Source organism: Amblyomma mixtum, chromosome 7, assembly GCF_055824585.1.
Source record: "Amblyomma mixtum isolate Tamu chromosome 7, ASM5582458v1, whole genome shotgun sequence".
In the NCBI taxonomy this organism is placed as follows: Eukaryota; Metazoa; Arthropoda; class Arachnida; order Ixodida; family Ixodidae; genus Amblyomma; species Amblyomma mixtum.
In genome coordinates this window covers 45,786,078-45,803,373 of record NC_143018.1, presented here as the reverse complement: position 1 = coordinate 45,803,373, position 17,296 = coordinate 45,786,078, and the positions used below count along the sequence as shown (strand labels likewise).

The 17,296-nt window shown below is 47.2% G+C and overlaps 1 protein-coding gene across 7 annotated transcripts in view; it reads right to left on the bottom strand.

Moving 5' to 3' along the window:
• Positions 1-17,296, bottom strand: part of LOC149335886 (uncharacterized) — a 279,896-nt gene that overhangs the window by 76,762 nt on the left and 185,838 nt on the right. Inside the window, exon 1 of one of the 7 annotated variants that reach the window (XM_089552427.1) lies at positions 15,626-15,654. The exons of the other annotated variants lie outside the window; for them this stretch is intronic. The gene's annotated coding sequence lies outside the window, so the exon portion shown is untranslated. Of the gene's footprint in view, positions 1-15,625; positions 15,655-17,296 lie in introns of those variants that run through there. 7 annotated transcript variants of the gene reach the window in all.

The following is a 17,296-nucleotide window of genomic DNA, read 5'->3' as shown; positions in this document are numbered from 1 at the left end:
CTTAAATTTTCCTAGCTTTGTTTCAGTCACTGTAGCTTTGAGGGGTCTTAATGATATCGTTCTCTAACTTGTTTAACTTTGCATCAATGCTGATAGTTGGGCAAGTAAGCGCCTTTCTCATTATTAACGTTTATTATTGCGCTGCTTTTAATAACAAATTTTTCACCTTTCACTAGCTCGCAAAGTGTTACTTCGACAATTTCACGTTTCTCCACGATTCTCAGCCCTCATCAGTTTCAAATCAGTCACATCAGGATTCCTTTACTTAGATGATCTGAGCGTGTTTGTTATTCATGCGACATCGTTAGGGTGTCGTCACACCAAAGTCCCTCTTGTGCCTTAGATGAAATTCACTGATCGGTAGAGAGAGGTCACGTGACCTGGTGACGGCATCCCAACCTGCCCAATGGGTCGTAAGCAACCTACCGTATTTACTCGCATATAGGTCGGCCATGAATATAGGTCGACCCCTATACATTGGGCTCGCCGGGAAATAAAAAAAAATATTAGAATATCGGTCGACCCATATCTTTTGAAAAACGTGCGCATACGATGTAGGACAAGCACACACTTCATCTAACTTCAGTCTCTGAAAAGAGAGCAAATATACAGAAACCTAGGCATGCACCGAAAGAAACCTGATGTGCAATCAACAGAACCGTTCAAGATATGAAATCTCAGCTTTAAAAAGGTTCACAGATGTGTCGCTGACACAACTTTTTCCTCTTTTTATTATGTGATACGCCTCCAAAAGCTCCCGTGCTTTACTATCACCGCTCCTGCCCAGAACGCCAAAATATACTGCTTCCTAAGCTGTCTACCACGATAAGGCCACAGAAATGAGCGAAATAGCAATGCGGGCACACACAGCAATTCCCTGCGTGCACCCGCATGATGATAGTGAAGACCTGCTTCACGAATATAGGTCGAGGTTCTTTGGTCACGAATATAGGTCGATAACTAATTATGGGCAACATTTCTAAAAAAAAAAAAGGTCCTCCTATATGCGAGAAAATACGGTAGTTTCTTGACTGCAACCTAGACAAATCAAATCCAAATCAAATCAAATCAAATCATATTTATTTCAACATCACAACGTACATTGAAAAGAAAAAAGTTCGGTATATGGAAATGTAGGCACCATCAAAGCATAGCAGATGCCTGCAACTACAGCTCGCAGTCCGAGTACGGTGGCTGACGAGCCGGTAATTGCAAAAAAACTGACAGAAGTTGCAATAGAAGCTACGAAAAATGCGAAATGTAATGCTCTCGCATTGCACCCTGCCGCGGCGGCTGAATTTCTTTGGAGGCGAAATTCCAGAGGCCCGTGTACTGTGCGATGTCAGTGCACGTTCAAGAACCCCAGGTGGTCGAAATTTCCGGAGCCCTTCACTACGGCGTCCCTCATAGCCTGAGTCGCTTTGGAACGTTAAACTCGAATAAACCAAACCAAAACCAAGCACTCTTAAGGCGACTTAAGCATCTCCATAGTTTTTTGTTTTGCCGTAGTCTTACTAAGCTCAGTTTTGCCTTTTGTTTTCATCATTTTTTAATAAAAATCCACCTTGCTGGTCTTTCCTTTCGTGCTGCTTGGTTTTACCGCATGTGTTTCCCAATTTTCGATGACGAGTGACGTGTGATTGACGCCGTTTATGTTGGGAACTGTGATGTTCCTTTTCTAGGCAGGAATTTCGGGAAGTTTATTCACCCAGTGACGAGACTCTTCCGCGTTTCTGCGAAAAGTTGTTTTGCAAGGTTCTGCGGAAATATTCTGCAGGGTTGTCAGAAAAGAAGTTTTAGTGTGAGAAAGTGAACGGCCTGTTTGCGACCTTCAGAAGACTAAACGAAGACACGTGGCTTGACCTCACCTCCGACATCCGCCGTATTTTTGCTGAACTTCGCTGAACTGAATTTGTTAAAATTGGAATTTGGTACAGGTCGCCCCGTGTTCATTGCACTGGATGTCGTATGTTTGGTGCTTCTCTTGTACGTGCGCAGTGAGACAGCAGTCTAGACATCATGTCTCAGCGGGTATACACATAACATATAGAGAAGATAGGGGTTTCTCTACTGCGAGTGATCCCTGGACATAAATTATAGCCCCGTAGCAACACGATATCAGTTTGCTTACATAGGCTGCCAGAGCGCGTCGATAGTCTTTTCGGTCCAAACCTGAGCCTTCTTTCGTCCTGTTAGCATCACAATGAACACCGTCCTAATGACAACGAAGCAGACCTTTATCATAGTTTATAGCCTCTTGTTTTACTTGGTTTCATGCCAGGTAACGCAAAGCGCACCGAATTCAAATGTGTTCTGCATTCTGCCGGGCTGTCAGAACGGTCACTACGAAATCTAGCTCTGAAGCACTAAATAGCGCCTTAAAAGGAAGGCAGTGACTCCGGTGCCTTGCTAGTAAAGCATTCCTCCCATGATGCAACATTTTTTTCTTTGATATTGTTCTGAAGGTGCGCACTGGCGACCAGGTAAAGTTGTGTATTAGACCGGCTCGTATTGTTCCCAATAAATACAAGTAAATTTCAATAATGGTAAGAACAGCCACGCTACGAGAGAACGGGGCATACCAAGGCGTGTTTTAGTGGCACATGGTTTAGTGGTATGCGTTTAATACTACTGACGCTCAGTCTATGCCGGCGTCACATTATAAGACTGAACTAAGACGCAATCAGCGTACATCAGTGAACGCAGCTTTGAATCACAAATGCTGCAAAATATTGCATGCAACCGAAGGGCTCCCGAAACCTAACTTTTCGACGAATGGGACTGGAAAACCACCTCGTGTGCAATTTACGCAGGTGTTTTGCATGTTTTTGTTATGCTCAGAGATTCGCAGAAAACATCATGGGAGCATAATTTATCAATAAACGTACAGGGTAGGTCAAAAGTTCCCAGGCCACAGGGTCTCCTTTTTAGCCTTACAGTCTGGCAGTTATGACACGCCCGAAGCTCAAAATATCCGTAGAGGCTAGAAGAAGTATCGTTCTAACCTCTGAGAACCTTGACAGCTTCATCGGCATCTCAGTGCCAGGTTACACCAATGAAAAGCAGACCCTGTGGCCTGGTAACTTTTGACCAACCCTGTACCTCAAGCCAAAACACCCAGGAAAAAAAAAAAAAATCCCTTGGATATGTTGCCGAGAAGGTTTCTTAATTTTTTTTTATTTTATTCACATACCCTAAAGGCCCTTTACAGGCATTACATAGGGGGTTAAAGAAAAACAATAAAGCAATCGTATCACATAACATAGTGAAAAATATCACAAAGCATAAACAAACATGTGCTCAGATAAATAGGGAAGACAACAGGATAAATAAAGTATTTGAAAACACGCACACACGTGGACCACATTGTTCAAAACAATCTAAAAAAAAAAGGAAACACTTCTGATAATATTCCATTAAGGGCCAGCAAAGAGTAAGCTCTTCAGTTTGTTAAGAAATGCGTCGTAATTGTTTTCGGAAACGATTTCTGCTTGTAGTTTATTCCAGTGATAGATGGCAAGGAACAATGGCGAATGACGCATAAGTTCAGTGTGAGCTGTCTTGGGTTGCACTTTGAAGCAGTGGTCTAATCGGGGGAAAATGCGATGTGCTGGTTTGATATGAGAATCTGTGAATGGTGAGTGATTGTGATAGATATTGTGAAAGTGACATAGCAGGGTGATAAGTCTTCGCTTTCCAAGAGAGCTTAAATTTAGAGATGATTTAATATCTGTGATGCTGGAGTAGCTTGCGTATTTCCTTGTGATAAACCTAGCAGCCTTATTTTGAAGTGATTCCAGTGAAGCGATTAAGCCGCACCAAGGAACTGAGCAGCTTTTAATTAGGTCTGAACGCCACAAATAACAAATAACAGTATTTTTCTGCCGGCCGCCGCGGTGGCTCAGTGGCTATGGTGCTCGGCTGCTGACCCAAAAGACGCGGGTTCGATCCCGGCCGCGGCGGCTGGAATTTCTTTGGAGGAGAAATTCTAGAGGCCCGTGTACTGTGCGATGTCAGTGCACGTTAAAGAACCCCAGGTGGTCGAAATTTCCGGAGCCCTCCACTACGGCGTCTCTCATAGCCTTAGTCGCTTTGGGACGTTAAACCCCATAAACCAAACCAACCAGTATTTTTCTGCCGTGTTACAAATACTCGTATTTATACAGGGACCATAGATTCTGTTAGACAGCCAGACTGATGAAAATAAACACTTTGCGTAGGAAGCGTCGCTAACCACTTCAAAATGAATAGAAAGACAAATGACAGAAGTGTTATCGCAATTGTTCCTATGTGTGGGTGTATAGGAAAAGCTCGAGACTATAGAATCGGCGATACGGATGCGGCCTAACCACAATCATGTCTTTTGTATAGCTCCGTGAGAATGGCTTAGTTAATGATAGCTCAGCTTGCAACGCGCTGAATAAGTCCCAGTGAGAGTTTGGTAATTAGGGACTCGGGTTCGAACCCGACCATGGCGGCCGCGTTTCGATGAATTGGAAATGCAAAGAAAAGGGCCTGTGTGCAGTGTCAGTGCACGTTGAAGATCCGCAGGTGGTTGAAATTATACCGTAGACCTCCCCTACGGCACCTCTTTTTCTCTATCTTCTTTCACTCCCACTTTCCTCCCTTCCTTTACGGAGCGGTTCGGGTGTTTACCGACATGCGAGACAATTACTGCGCGTTTCCTTTTCTAAAAAAAACAAACAAACAATTTTCTTTTTTTCCTCGAGGAGAGAATTACTCCCTTTTAAAAACAAAAAGGCGTCTTTTACTGAAAGTTGACCTCTTGTAAGCAAGAAAAGAGCAATTGGTAAATTTTTATCATTGCCACGGCAGATTTATAAATCTAAACTGAGGCGACAAACGGGGAGACCTTCTTCAGCAGACAAGAGGAAATGAAGATTACGAATCGCAATATTGAAGCGCCTTTTTTTTTTCTCACAGCTGCCAGTGCATTTTTATCCCGCCAGGGAAACGCAACGAAATACTAGGCTTGAGAGATAACACGAGGCCATCCCGGGACTGTCTGCGTCACCACCATCGTCACGAGTCTTAATAAAAATGGCGTGAAACGCGTTGAAGGATTACATTACTCAGCAATGACAGGGTCATTTATGGTCGCACAATGGTCAAAGGAGTCAAAAAAGGTCGAGCTGTCGAATCTTACTGAGAACAAAAGGGCGGCGACGCCCTTGTGAGAAAACTGAACAGCAATCTGAAAAAAAAAAATAAAAAATAAAACGATTAGAGTGAGTAGTTAGTGCGAAGAGAATGGTGACCGGTGGTGCTATAAAGGCGTTGACTATAACGTCGCTGTTTTCATTGTGTGTACAATGAGCTCAGGGGAAACATTACACGCGGAACCACGCGATATTTCCAGCATACATAAAAGAGAAGAAAGCTCTGTTCACGATGTATTCAGGCATTTGGCTCCAGCCAACCATCGGCGCCGAGTTTAGAGAAATGAAACGTAATAGACGTGGGCTCCCCTAAGAAAAAAAAAAAAGGAAAGGAACCGGGACAGCCCGCTATAAACACCAACCCTGTATACCGACGTGACATGATACGCCGTAGTGTATATGCCGTCCGTTTATGCAGCGTTTTTCAAAGGCATATTGTTCGCGTCACTGCTAACCGTCCTTGACTATCAACGAAACACCGACGGCAACTTTGACAACGCCAGAGAGGGAGAGCAAAAGCCCGAAAGCCGAGGAAAGCAGACGAACCCTACATTCCCATCGCAGACGGCTTTGAATCGAAACAGACGGCCTCGCAGACCATATATAAAGGACGCGGTGAAAAGGACACAGGAAAAAGTGGAAGATATTCAGCGAGGAAATTCCGGAATAAACGGAACATGAATGGCGCCGCTTCAACGTAGCGTGTTTCGGGCCCATTCCAGCATGCTGGCTTCGCGACGAACGAAACGCATCCCCTTTAGTTGGCTCCGCCGTCCAGTTTTTCTGCTCATTCTGCTGCCGACTTCCAGGAGCTGCGCGGTTGGTTGTCAAGGGAAGGACGTAGCTATCGTAGTGTTTTGTCCTGTGAGGAACAGCACAAAGAATGCGACCGAGACAACCGTGTCTGCATATATACAGTGACAGTGTTTTCAACGCCACGCGCAAAGCCGAACGTCTACTGACCAGACAGGGCGGGTTTTGCGATTTATTTCTGGTTATATTCCTTGTATAGTTTTCATCGGTTTTATCCTTACGGGGATCCTCGTGGTTTTACATTTAAAGACTGTAACGGTGACCTACGCACCATGCTGTAATGGTTGGCTGAAGATGTGTGTGTGCGTGTGTGTTTGTGTGGAAAACGGGGTGCCATTCGCGATTGGTTGGATGGCCATTGGAGTTGAACTTTTCTTTTTAGTGGACCCGTGTTTTATACCACGTGATGTTATAGGGCATCAGAACAGAAATAGAAGGAAATTCTTTCTTAACCTCATTTTACCTGAGCACTCTGGTGGAAACATTCATGGCTCAAATTTATCTCATCACTACTAGTGCTAGCTGGATAGCGCCGTAGGATGGGTAAACTATTAGGAAGCCACTTACCTTGCCCTGTTGGGGAAGAACCTACCGTAATGATGATTTTCGCTGAGAAACCGCGCCAATTTTATAGGCAACACAAACATTAAGCTTCTTTTCTCTTGAGACATAATGTGTGCTTTCAGTCGCGTGTTCGGAGGCCCTAAGGTTTTAAACTAATAACCTAAAAACATCTGAAATTACGGATCTTGAAAGCTTAAGCTGTTATCAGGAGTGGCGTCGGAACTAATTTTGATAAACCTCTGTGTCGTCGTCACATGATTTGGTAATTTCACTGACACATGCAAGAGCATTTTAGCGGCATAGTATCACCCGGTGGCAGTAACCTAGAACACTTATTAATCCCGAATACCCATACGTCAAGCATCTATTGGAGCCTATACGACTCCGTATGCACCACGACCGAGATGGACCCGTCTTATTTCTCTTTTGTAAGTTCTTCTACCTATCACTCTTACATATGCTGTCCGAAAATTTTCCTGCCCGCTTTCGAGTCAACCTCTTCCACAGTTATGGGGCGGTCGAGTTTCTCGTTTTCGGCTCCTCGATACGTTCCTTGGTATCGCGGATTGTGATCGCCAAAACATTTTTCTCAAACACGCCGAAGTAATAATGATACCTAAACCTGGTAAAAAGCTACAAATTTAAAACCTCAGGCCTATATCACTCACGTCGTGCCTTGGCAAGCTTTACGAACGGGTTGTAACTTTCAGACTGCAAAATTACATGGAAGACAACGACTGTGTACCACATACCATGTTCGGCTTCAGAGCGAAGCTCTCGACGCAGGACGTTCTCCTCCAAATACAAGAAGATGTCCTGCGAAACGTACCTCGGACGGGAGAAAATGTCATAATGGCCCTGGACATCAAGGGGGCATTCGATAACGTCAGCCACGAAGCGATCCTTACGGGCCTAGACAACCTGGATTGCGGACGCAGAATCCACGGCTTCGTCAAAGCCTTCCTGTCCGATAGAACTGCCACCATCGGCATAGGAGACCTTCGATCGGAAAAAATTCGCACTCCAAACAAAGGAACACCCCAAGGGTCAGTTATCTCACCCCTACTCTTCAACATAGCTATGATAGGCCTAGCTCGAAAACTACAGAACATCGAAGGCATCAGGCATGCAATGTATGCTGACGATATAACAGTCTGGACAAACACGGGCTGTCTCGGAGAGAAGGAAGAAAGGCTACAGCAAGCGGCCTCTTGTGTAGAGCAATACCTCGCAGAAAGAGGACTCGCATGCTCGACCGAGAAATCGGAACTGCTGAGAGTCTGGAGAGGCAAGCAAAACCGGACCGTCCCAACCAACGAGGACCTAAAACTCAACGTCTACCTAGATGGGACGCCCATACCCGAAAAGACAACAATAAGAATTTTGGGCATGTGGGTTCAATCCAACCAGCGCAGTACTCACACTTTTACCCTGCTGAAAGCAACAACGCTACAAGTCGCACGCATGATCACCCGCATCACCAACAGGCGACATGGCATGCGTGAAGAAGACACACTAAAACTAGTCAGAAGCCTAGTAGTTAGTCGAATCACGTACAGCCTACCCTACCAGTGCCTCAACAAAAATGAAATACAACAAGCGGATGCCCTGCTACGCAAAGCGTATAAGACAGCGCTCCGACTACCACGCAACACGTCTACAGAAAAACTCATGGCCCTGGGATTACACAACACCTTTGAGGAGCTACGAGAGGCGCAGCTTGAGTCGCAAAAACTCAGGCTGTTGCAAACAACGACAGGAAGAGCGCTCCTGCAGAGGCTCGGATACCGCGAGCAGATGCGAGAAATGTCGAGGACGGCAACGATCCCCGACGAGCTTCGCAAGACCCTCAAGGTAGCTCCAATACCAAAAAACATGGATCCCAACCTTCATCGAGGCAGAAGAGAAGCGAGGGCCGAATTCATTGAGAAAACATACGCTCCTCAAGCCACGACCGTGTATACAGACGCGTCTTGGAGAAGAGGAGATACCAAAATCGCTGTAGCGGCGGTGGTCGATTCCTCTCTACGCGAAATGGCCATCGCGTCTGTGCGAGACTGCACAGCCGCAGAGTCCGAGGAAGTAGCCGTTGCTCTAGCGGTGGCGGAGGGCTATAGAACCGGGCGGTCACTAACAATACTCACGGACTCTCAAACAGCCTGCCGAAATTACATGAATGGCAGGATAGGTCGTCACGCGCTCCGTATACTCCTCGTAGCGAGCGACAGAATTAAAAACCAGGAAGAACAAAACGACAAGATCCCACACAAAATTGTGTGGGTACCGGGGCACACGGGGGTGGCAGGGAACGAAGAGGCCGACAGGATAGCTCGAGGATACATTACTTTCCGAGCATCCGACGAGACCGCCGAACTCGCGCCAGCACCCAGGGAATATTCGGCCATACTACAAAACTATAGAGGCAGAAGAATGCGATATCCCCCACCGCACAAATCTCTCAGCAGAGAGGAAGCTGTCACTTGGAGACAATTACAAACAGGCTCTTTCCCAAACCTACATATACTAAACAAAATGCACCCTACGATATACACGAACAAATGTCCCTGGTGCGACGAAAAATCTACACTATACCACATCACATGGGCCTGTCAAAACATAGACGTGGTCCCCAAAATACAAAACCCGAGTGCGGAGCAGTGGGAGACTCTGCTGTCCAGCGACCGCTGCGAAGACCAACAAGGTCTGGTACAGCGAGCTCAACGGGCGGCAGTGGCCAGCGGAGCCCTGGACTGAGGGCAACCGACCACTGATTAGAGGCGGACGACTTCGACAGAGAAGGCTCCTGGGGGTAGAACCAAGACGTCTCTGAAGATGCCCCCAAACCGCAGAAAAAACCATTAGTGTAAATAAAGTTTTCCCTTCCTGCCCGCTTTCGAACGTCACGCAGCTGGGACGACTCGTTCTTGCGGCAAATTGTGGCATTCGCGCTGGGCTGTCTTCTGCAGAAACTTGTATCTACGAATGCACTTGGCGCCGCCTATCGGTGGGTAAGGCTTGTTTTTTTTTTTTTAAATCAAGATTAAGACAGCGGTAAGTACCAAAACTTGAGCGTAAGTGACTTTCACTATATTATTTTAATTTTTTTTTCTCCGTGGTAGATTTCAGTATACGCTCTTGATTTGCGCATGCGTACGCGTATTCGTGTTGTTTTGGTTTAGACGCGCAGCCACCTGCGACACTTCGCAACCTCAGGCCCCTCTCTATTCCATTATCACTCGAAGCTTTCTCGGGCTCATGTTGGTTGCTTCCATGTCACTGTCTACTCATCTCAATCACTGTATTCCCCGTCTCCTGCTGCCTTCCATGTTTCTCACCATCTAGGCGTATTCGAATGAATCCCACCCTCTCCATACGTGACCAAGTATTGAAGCTTCGGCTTCATCACTGGTCTTCTAAGAAACACTCAGGGTCGAGTTCCTTTAGGATGCAATGATTTGACCTCCTTGCATTACATGAGACTCAGTGACATCTGTGGGCGCGATGTGACCATATCTCGTATTCTTTGTGAATGCGCAGCGTACAGTTATGAGAGACATTCTCTATGCCGTGCGCTGGAACACGTCGATTCACGGCCGCTAACGGAGTTCAAGGTTCTTGTACACTGGCCGCGGCAGTCATTGGCGGTGAGGGCCTGCCAGTCCCAACAGTGGTTCTTAAGGTTGTCGGGCCTGTACGACAGGCTGTGACTTTGCCGAAGCCTTTTGGCCTTCTGCTTTTTCATATCACCCCTTTTCCCTCACCTTAATATCCCCTCATCCCTTTCCCCACAGTCCAGGAGAGCAAACTGGTTTCATCTATTGTTGTTGTTGTTGTTAGCCTTTAAAAAGATGGCACATACCTACACTGGAGTATCGGCCAAAGTCGGGAGGCAGAGGCTTGCTATTCACCTGTCCAGGAGTCTTCTCTGGTGTCACAATTAAAATAGTTTGATTTTCGGGCGCTCGGCTTTGCCTATGATTCAACCACCATAGCCATTCATTGCCATTAAAAACATAGCTTTACATGCGCATTTTATTGATAATATAATATCTCCACTTTTCAGTATGCTGCCGAGGTTTGTCACATCGTTTACCCCATGCATCGAGCATCATTGAAGTTCATAGCTACAATCACTATGTGCTGTTATTCTTCATCCCAAGAAGATAACACCAGAAACTACTTGCACTAATTCCCCCTCTATGTGCCATAGAGTAACCGGGTCGGTTGGATTTAGGGGTGAAAATGGGCATGTTCAAGGGAGTGCAATCGTCTCAGCTTGGCAAGACTTCTTGCGTTGGGAAGCAGATGTTTGACTTCACGCTGAAAGAGATTCCTCAGTGCAGGAAAGAGATTTCTGATTACAGACTACAGTCCCTACAGGTGCCTTTTTGTTTGTCGGGTATATATAGTAAACAGAACCCAGAACACTGCTTTTGTGCTCCAGGAAAATGGGAACACTTGATTCTTGTTTCCACGCGTAAACCAAAAGCTCAGCTTTCGAGACTAATAGTACAGCAAACCCACACTGGTACAGCGCGCCTCCTTGTAAGGCACTAATGACGTTTCGGCTTTTCGATCTACATTTGTTCTCCATTTTCTTGTGTCCGTTCCTTACAATAGAACGTCTACTTTGTGCATTCTCCGCGCGAAGAGCTGTAAGGCGACATTCTGTGCGAGGCTCTAGATCGGCTCTACCCTCGATCGATGTGGGAGAGCGAAATCCTAGGACTGTGACAAATGGTGTATTTGTCAGCCCTGAAATTTTGGCAACGCTGTTCCGATTCCTGAGGGCGTCATGCTTGCGGGAGAAGTTGTGACATTGCCGCTCATACGCGCTTATTTTGACGTCCTTGGTGCTTACATCAACCGTGTCTTTCCTTTTCACATCCCCTCCCCACTTCCTCATTGGAGAGCAGCCAACCGGAACACCCTTCTCGTTAACCTCCCTTACTCTCTTTTAGGCGTAGCATATTGCAATCACTCAGTTCAGCCCTTGGGCGCGGCCGAGCAGCCACCAAACCACGTGACGTCACGTCACGTCACGTGGTGACGTGACGCCACCAAACCACTTTAAAAAATAAAAAAAAGAAAGAAAGAAAAAAAACAAAAAAAACGACTGAGCATGGTGGCGGTTGCCACCGCCCCGTTTCAAAGGGGGTGCTCCCGTCCGCCCGTCCGTCCGCCCGTCCGTCCGTCCGTCCGTCCGTCCGTCCATCCATCCATCCATCCATCCATCCATCCATCCATCCATCCATCCATCCATCCATCCATCCATCCATCCATCCATCCATCCATCCATCCATCCATCCATCCGTCCATCCGTCCGTCCGTCCGTCCGTCCGTCCGTCCGTCCGTCCGTCCGTCCGTCCGTCCGTCCGTCCGTCCGTCCGAAAAGCTGCTGAGAAAATCGAGTGCCGCCAAGCAATACCTCACGCAAAAAGACCGCGCAATATGCAACGCATTCTTGGCTTAGCCAAGCTAAGCCTGGGCATCTTTTTCCTCTCTCTCAGTCTATACTGATAGAGTCTATTCGCAAGGGTGGTCGCACTCTCAGTTTTGATGCGCGATTAACCGCTTCTGCAAGCTGCAAAAGGTCTGTCATGAGAAGGGTGATACGCGAACAGTAATGGCCTCATCAAGCAAAAACAATTGTCGTCGGTCACAAAATTCACCCATTTGTTGGCTTGAAGTGATGTCACCGGATTAGATAATTCCCATTGGATGGTGGGAAGTTACGGCACCAGAGAAGATAATTTATATCGAATGCTAGAATTAAGAGAACTCTGAAGACCGAAAGTCTTCAGACGTCTCCTTCACGTCTTCAGTCACGTCAAAGGCAGCCGGGCATGCGGGCGAGCTGACGGACATCAAAATTTCCTTTTTTGCGTGTACCCGTAGATTAAAGACGTTCACATTCACTTCTATGCATAATGAAGTCTCGTTTCTCATTAATATAATTCTTTGCTGACTGCAGTTATTCGGCCATGTAGAAAGCTGTATTGCATACCGTATTTGTAGACATGGTTTCTCTCTGAATTGCATAGCGGAATGAGAAAACATAGAGGAGAGATAAGTTAAGTGAATGAACTGGAACCGTATGCTAATATCGCTTCTTGTCGGCTCGAATAAACTCGTGTTGTATATAAGAGAATAAAGTGATACATTAGGTGAAAAGCAACCCAGAACGTTATTTTGCGCTTCAAATGTTCACGGATGGTTGATCTAGGCAATGCAAATACTGCGGCTAAAAAGAGAGCTGGAGGGACGAAGAAGAAAGATAAAGAGGGCTCCAGATGCCGACGGGGTCCTTTTAGCGCTATTTGGAGCCCTGCGGGACAAGTTAGTCTTCTTTAGCGAGGGGTCATCAGTCTTTCTTAAGGAGAACGAAGGTCGAAGGAGAGCATCGGCGAAGAGAATATAGATGGGAGTCATCTCTCACCACCTCGAGATAGAGCGCTGCCTTTGGCCGCACTACCGAAACCGAAAGACGCAGAACGAAGAAAGAATGTTGCCATATAGAGGGCGACTTGTCGGTTTAAAGTCACCCTTATGCGGTTTAAGAGGGTACTCCGTACGTGGGGCACACCATTTCAAAGCAGGTTCAAAAAGTTGACTTCGTTCATAGATATACAACTCGTTACAGGACTCTCTCTCACTCACTCACTCACTCACTCACTCACTCACTCACTCACTCACTCACTCACTCACTCACTCACTCACTCACTCACTCACTCACTCACTCACTCACTCACTCACTCACTCACTCACTCACTCACTCACTCACTCACTCACTCACTCACTCACTCACTCACTCACTCACTCACTCACTCACTCACTCACTCACTCACTCACTCACTCACTCACTCACTCACTCACTCACTCTCTGACACAGTCACTCACTCACCTCACCCCGCCTCACTCACTCACTCACTCACTCACTCACTCACTCACTCACTCACTCACTCACTCACTCACTCACTCACTCGCTCACTCACTCACTCGCTCACTCTCTGACACAGTCACTCACTCACCTCAGCTCACCCCGCCTCACTCACTCACTCACTCACTCACTCACTCACTCACTCACTCACTCACTCACTCACTCACTCACTCACTCACTCACTCACTCACTCACTCACTCACTCACTCACTCTCTGACACAGTCACTCACTCACCTCACCCCGCCTCACTCACTCACTCACTCACTCACTCACTCACTCACTCACTCACTCACTCACTCACTCACTCACTCACTCACTCACTCACTCACTCACTCACTCACTCACTCACTCACTCACTCACTCACTCACTCACTCACTCACTCGCAAAACTCAGCAGCCGGAATGGGAGAGATAGAGACAACTTTCATTTTCGGGCGGAAGTCCGGCCCCAAGTCGGCTCATATAGAACAGCTTGGGTTCTGCAACTATGATGCTGCGGCTAGGAACGAGACTGGAACAGGCCATGTAGTGCGGCGTGCTATAACTTTGAAGAGTTATAGGCTAAATTTAGAGCTTGAGATATTGGATACTAAAAATTAAAACGTAGTAGGGTTGGCAATCAGGCTGTGACTGTAGAGGCTAGAAAGTTTGTTGAGATACAGGCGCTGTGGCAAGGCAGGGCAGTTGAAGATTACTGGCAGAGGCATTTTTAGGGCGTATGCACTAATCCGATGGGTACCAACCCCGTCTTGTCTATTTGCAGCTGGCATAGCGCGGACGCTCCGTACCATTGCAATGCCCGCTCTTCATCGTCTCCTACGAAGCACAAATCTGTTCGAATGCAGTAGACATTCTGCGTAGTTTTTTTTTCTTCGCGGGGAAATCAGCTGCGCTTGGGGTGGCGATGACGGTGATGACGAATGACTAACTTGTTAACGCAGTCATTGTCCAGTTTATTTTCTGACTGCGCATTTGAAAGGTATTGTTACGTAGTGGCAAATTGATCCCCCTGGTGATTAGCTGAAGCGTCATCCGTCATGTAGCGGGAAAGTTTGGTTTGGTTTGGTTAAATATCATTGCAGAGGGCGAATTCAAAGGCGGCATACACTGCTGTGGAGGCAGCGTATGCATAATGCTGCTCTGTAATAAAATAGGCAGTGGCTTAGCTCTGGTTAAGCCTGGATATACAGGCGAAAAGCTTCAGTTATGCTTGGTTTGACGGCCGTCCACGCACTGCCTGTACGGAGGCGGAGGAGGAGACGGAAATCGACGCGGTTAAAACTGGCCGCCGGTATGCGGAGAGGAGGGTTGCCGGCTGGGAGGCGGGCACGGTGCAAGTATATTCTTACACTGTGGAGGCGGGCAACACGCGGCTGCAACTAAAGGTCAAACGGTGGGAGAGGAGGCGAAGCGCGCAGTTGTAGCGACAGCGAGGAGGCGACGCACATGCGCAGTAGCGCGCGGCTGCGCCGAAAGGTCAGGCGATGGAGTCGGCGGCGGCGACGGCTGCGGCAGCGGCGAGGAGCGAGCACCTGCGCGGCGCGTGACGTCACTCGGTTTCGCGCATGCGCATAGCTCACCAGTTAGGCTCACGCGAAGCTCGGCTCTGACCCGCATAGTGAAGCTTTTCGCTTCAAAAGTTGAACAGCTATGGTGAGAATGACTGCAGATGCCTCTAGACAGCCCGGTGTCTCCCTTGCGATTACTAGGTCCTTGAGAGCCCCACACAAAGAAAATGCGTCACGTATGTATGCCACGCAGTGTTAAAGATACATGCTTGTCCTGGAGATTCAAGCTCGGGGTAGGCGGGTCGACTTCGCAGTCCTTTGCAGTGACAACCCCAGATAAGCGTCACTTATGACCTTTGCTGCGAGACGTTGTGGCTCACAGTGAAAAGAACGCTGCCTTTCTAAGTATTTTTGCGGAGACGCTAGACCGCGTCCGCGTGCAAGACTGGCGCAGTTGTCAATGACGGCGCGATGGGCACGTAATAATGCCGCCCTGGAGCAGATCCAGTAATTGGCGCAAAGTTTTGTAAACTTTTTAACGCACTTCGAATAAGGTCGAGTGGCAAGGACGTCTCTTGAGCGACGTTAAGCATGCAACATTCATTTGCAGATCTCTTACCTGAACATCGGACGCCGCTATCTTTGGCATCAAAGGTAGTGAAAAAAATTGCAAGATTGCACATGTCTGCTTAAGAACGGAAATGCGAAAGCCTTTCCCTGACCTCGCTTTCTCCATGCAATCTTTTTCGGTTTTTTTTTGTCATTGCTTTTGTTTTATTTTTATTATTTGTTATTATTATCTTTATTTATGTTGGGTACTTTAAATTTTTCCCATCTTGTTCGTTTTACATTTTTGTTTATGTAATTCTTGTTTTCTATTTGAGTTTTTTTTTTGCCAAGAAATGACCGTTTCGCCAGTTTGAAATTGGAAAATTAGTTTATGAGGAAAGGAAATAATTGTCTCATTTATCTCGGTGGACACCTGAACCATGCCGTAAGGGAAGAGATAAAGGAAGGAGTGAAAGAAGAAAGAGAGAAAGAGGAGCCGTAGTGGAGGCTTCCGGAATAATTTTGACCAATGTATGGATTGTTATATGGCTAGTGTTGGACTGGCTGTGGATCTGTCTTGTCAGACGAACGCCACTGATGTGCCACGCAATGCGTTCGCTATTTTAGATTGTATATGTGCTACATTGTTGTGTGAATGTGTTTTTCTGCCCTCCCTGCCTGGACCCAAATGAGGGTCTGCAGTATTGTGAAAAATAAATAATATACGGCGTTGCCGACAGCGGCGAAGGTAAGACAGGAAGAGAACACGTTCGGCCACGCACCAAACGTAAAAACGCTTCATCGCGATAGAATAACATGTCCAAAACTGACGTGTTGACTCGTACTAAAAGCCAGTGACATTTCTAGACTCGTCGTGGCTAGCTACTACAGTGGGTTCAAACCAGACGCCACAGCGAAGTTTGAGAATGCGCCTCAAAGGAGCGCCGAATGAACGCATATCATGCCCCACATTTGTGGTTGACGCAAATGACGCTCTTATCCTGCTTCGCGTGCCATCCTGCTGTGACTTTCCTGCAGTGCTCTGAACCTCTGCCTGGGCCTCTAAAGTCATTTCCAGAGCCGAGAACTCTCGCTGAAGGTGCATAGAGCGGCCGCTTGTTCTGCATCGCTCCCGTTCCTACCGCGTTTTTCATACGACGCTTCAATGTAAGGCATCGCCTTACTGAGAATTCGCGCAGCCTTCGGCCGCGCGTTCGTGATAAGCCGTAAGACGTTTAAGGGCCTAACGCTTAGTCGGCCGTAGGACTGCCGCTTCCACCTAGTCCAACTGCAGGCCGTGGCTCCTTGAGTCCTTTCATGAACTTCAGGTGTCGCTGCCGTATGTATTGCGACGAGAACTCGTTTGCTGCCTACAAGGCGCTGCGATTGTTCGGCTGCGCACCCAGACGTTGTAGCGGTTGTCGCTAGGGGTCGCAAGCAATTTTTTTGCGAAAGCAACACTACGCCAGCTAGATCGGCTCGTCGCGTGGTCGCACTTCAGCCGTAGCCGTGACCTACGAACGACCTTGAGCCGCCGTTGCCTAGCAACGCCGCAGCCATGCTCCAATAGATGGCGCCGCCGTCGACGCCGCTGCCGTCGCTTCTCGCTCCAGCAGGTGTGCTCCGCTGGGGTAGAGGGAGAGGAGGTGTCGCCTCGCGGGGTATATATATATATATATATATATATATATATATATATATATATATATATATATATATATATATATATATATATATATAT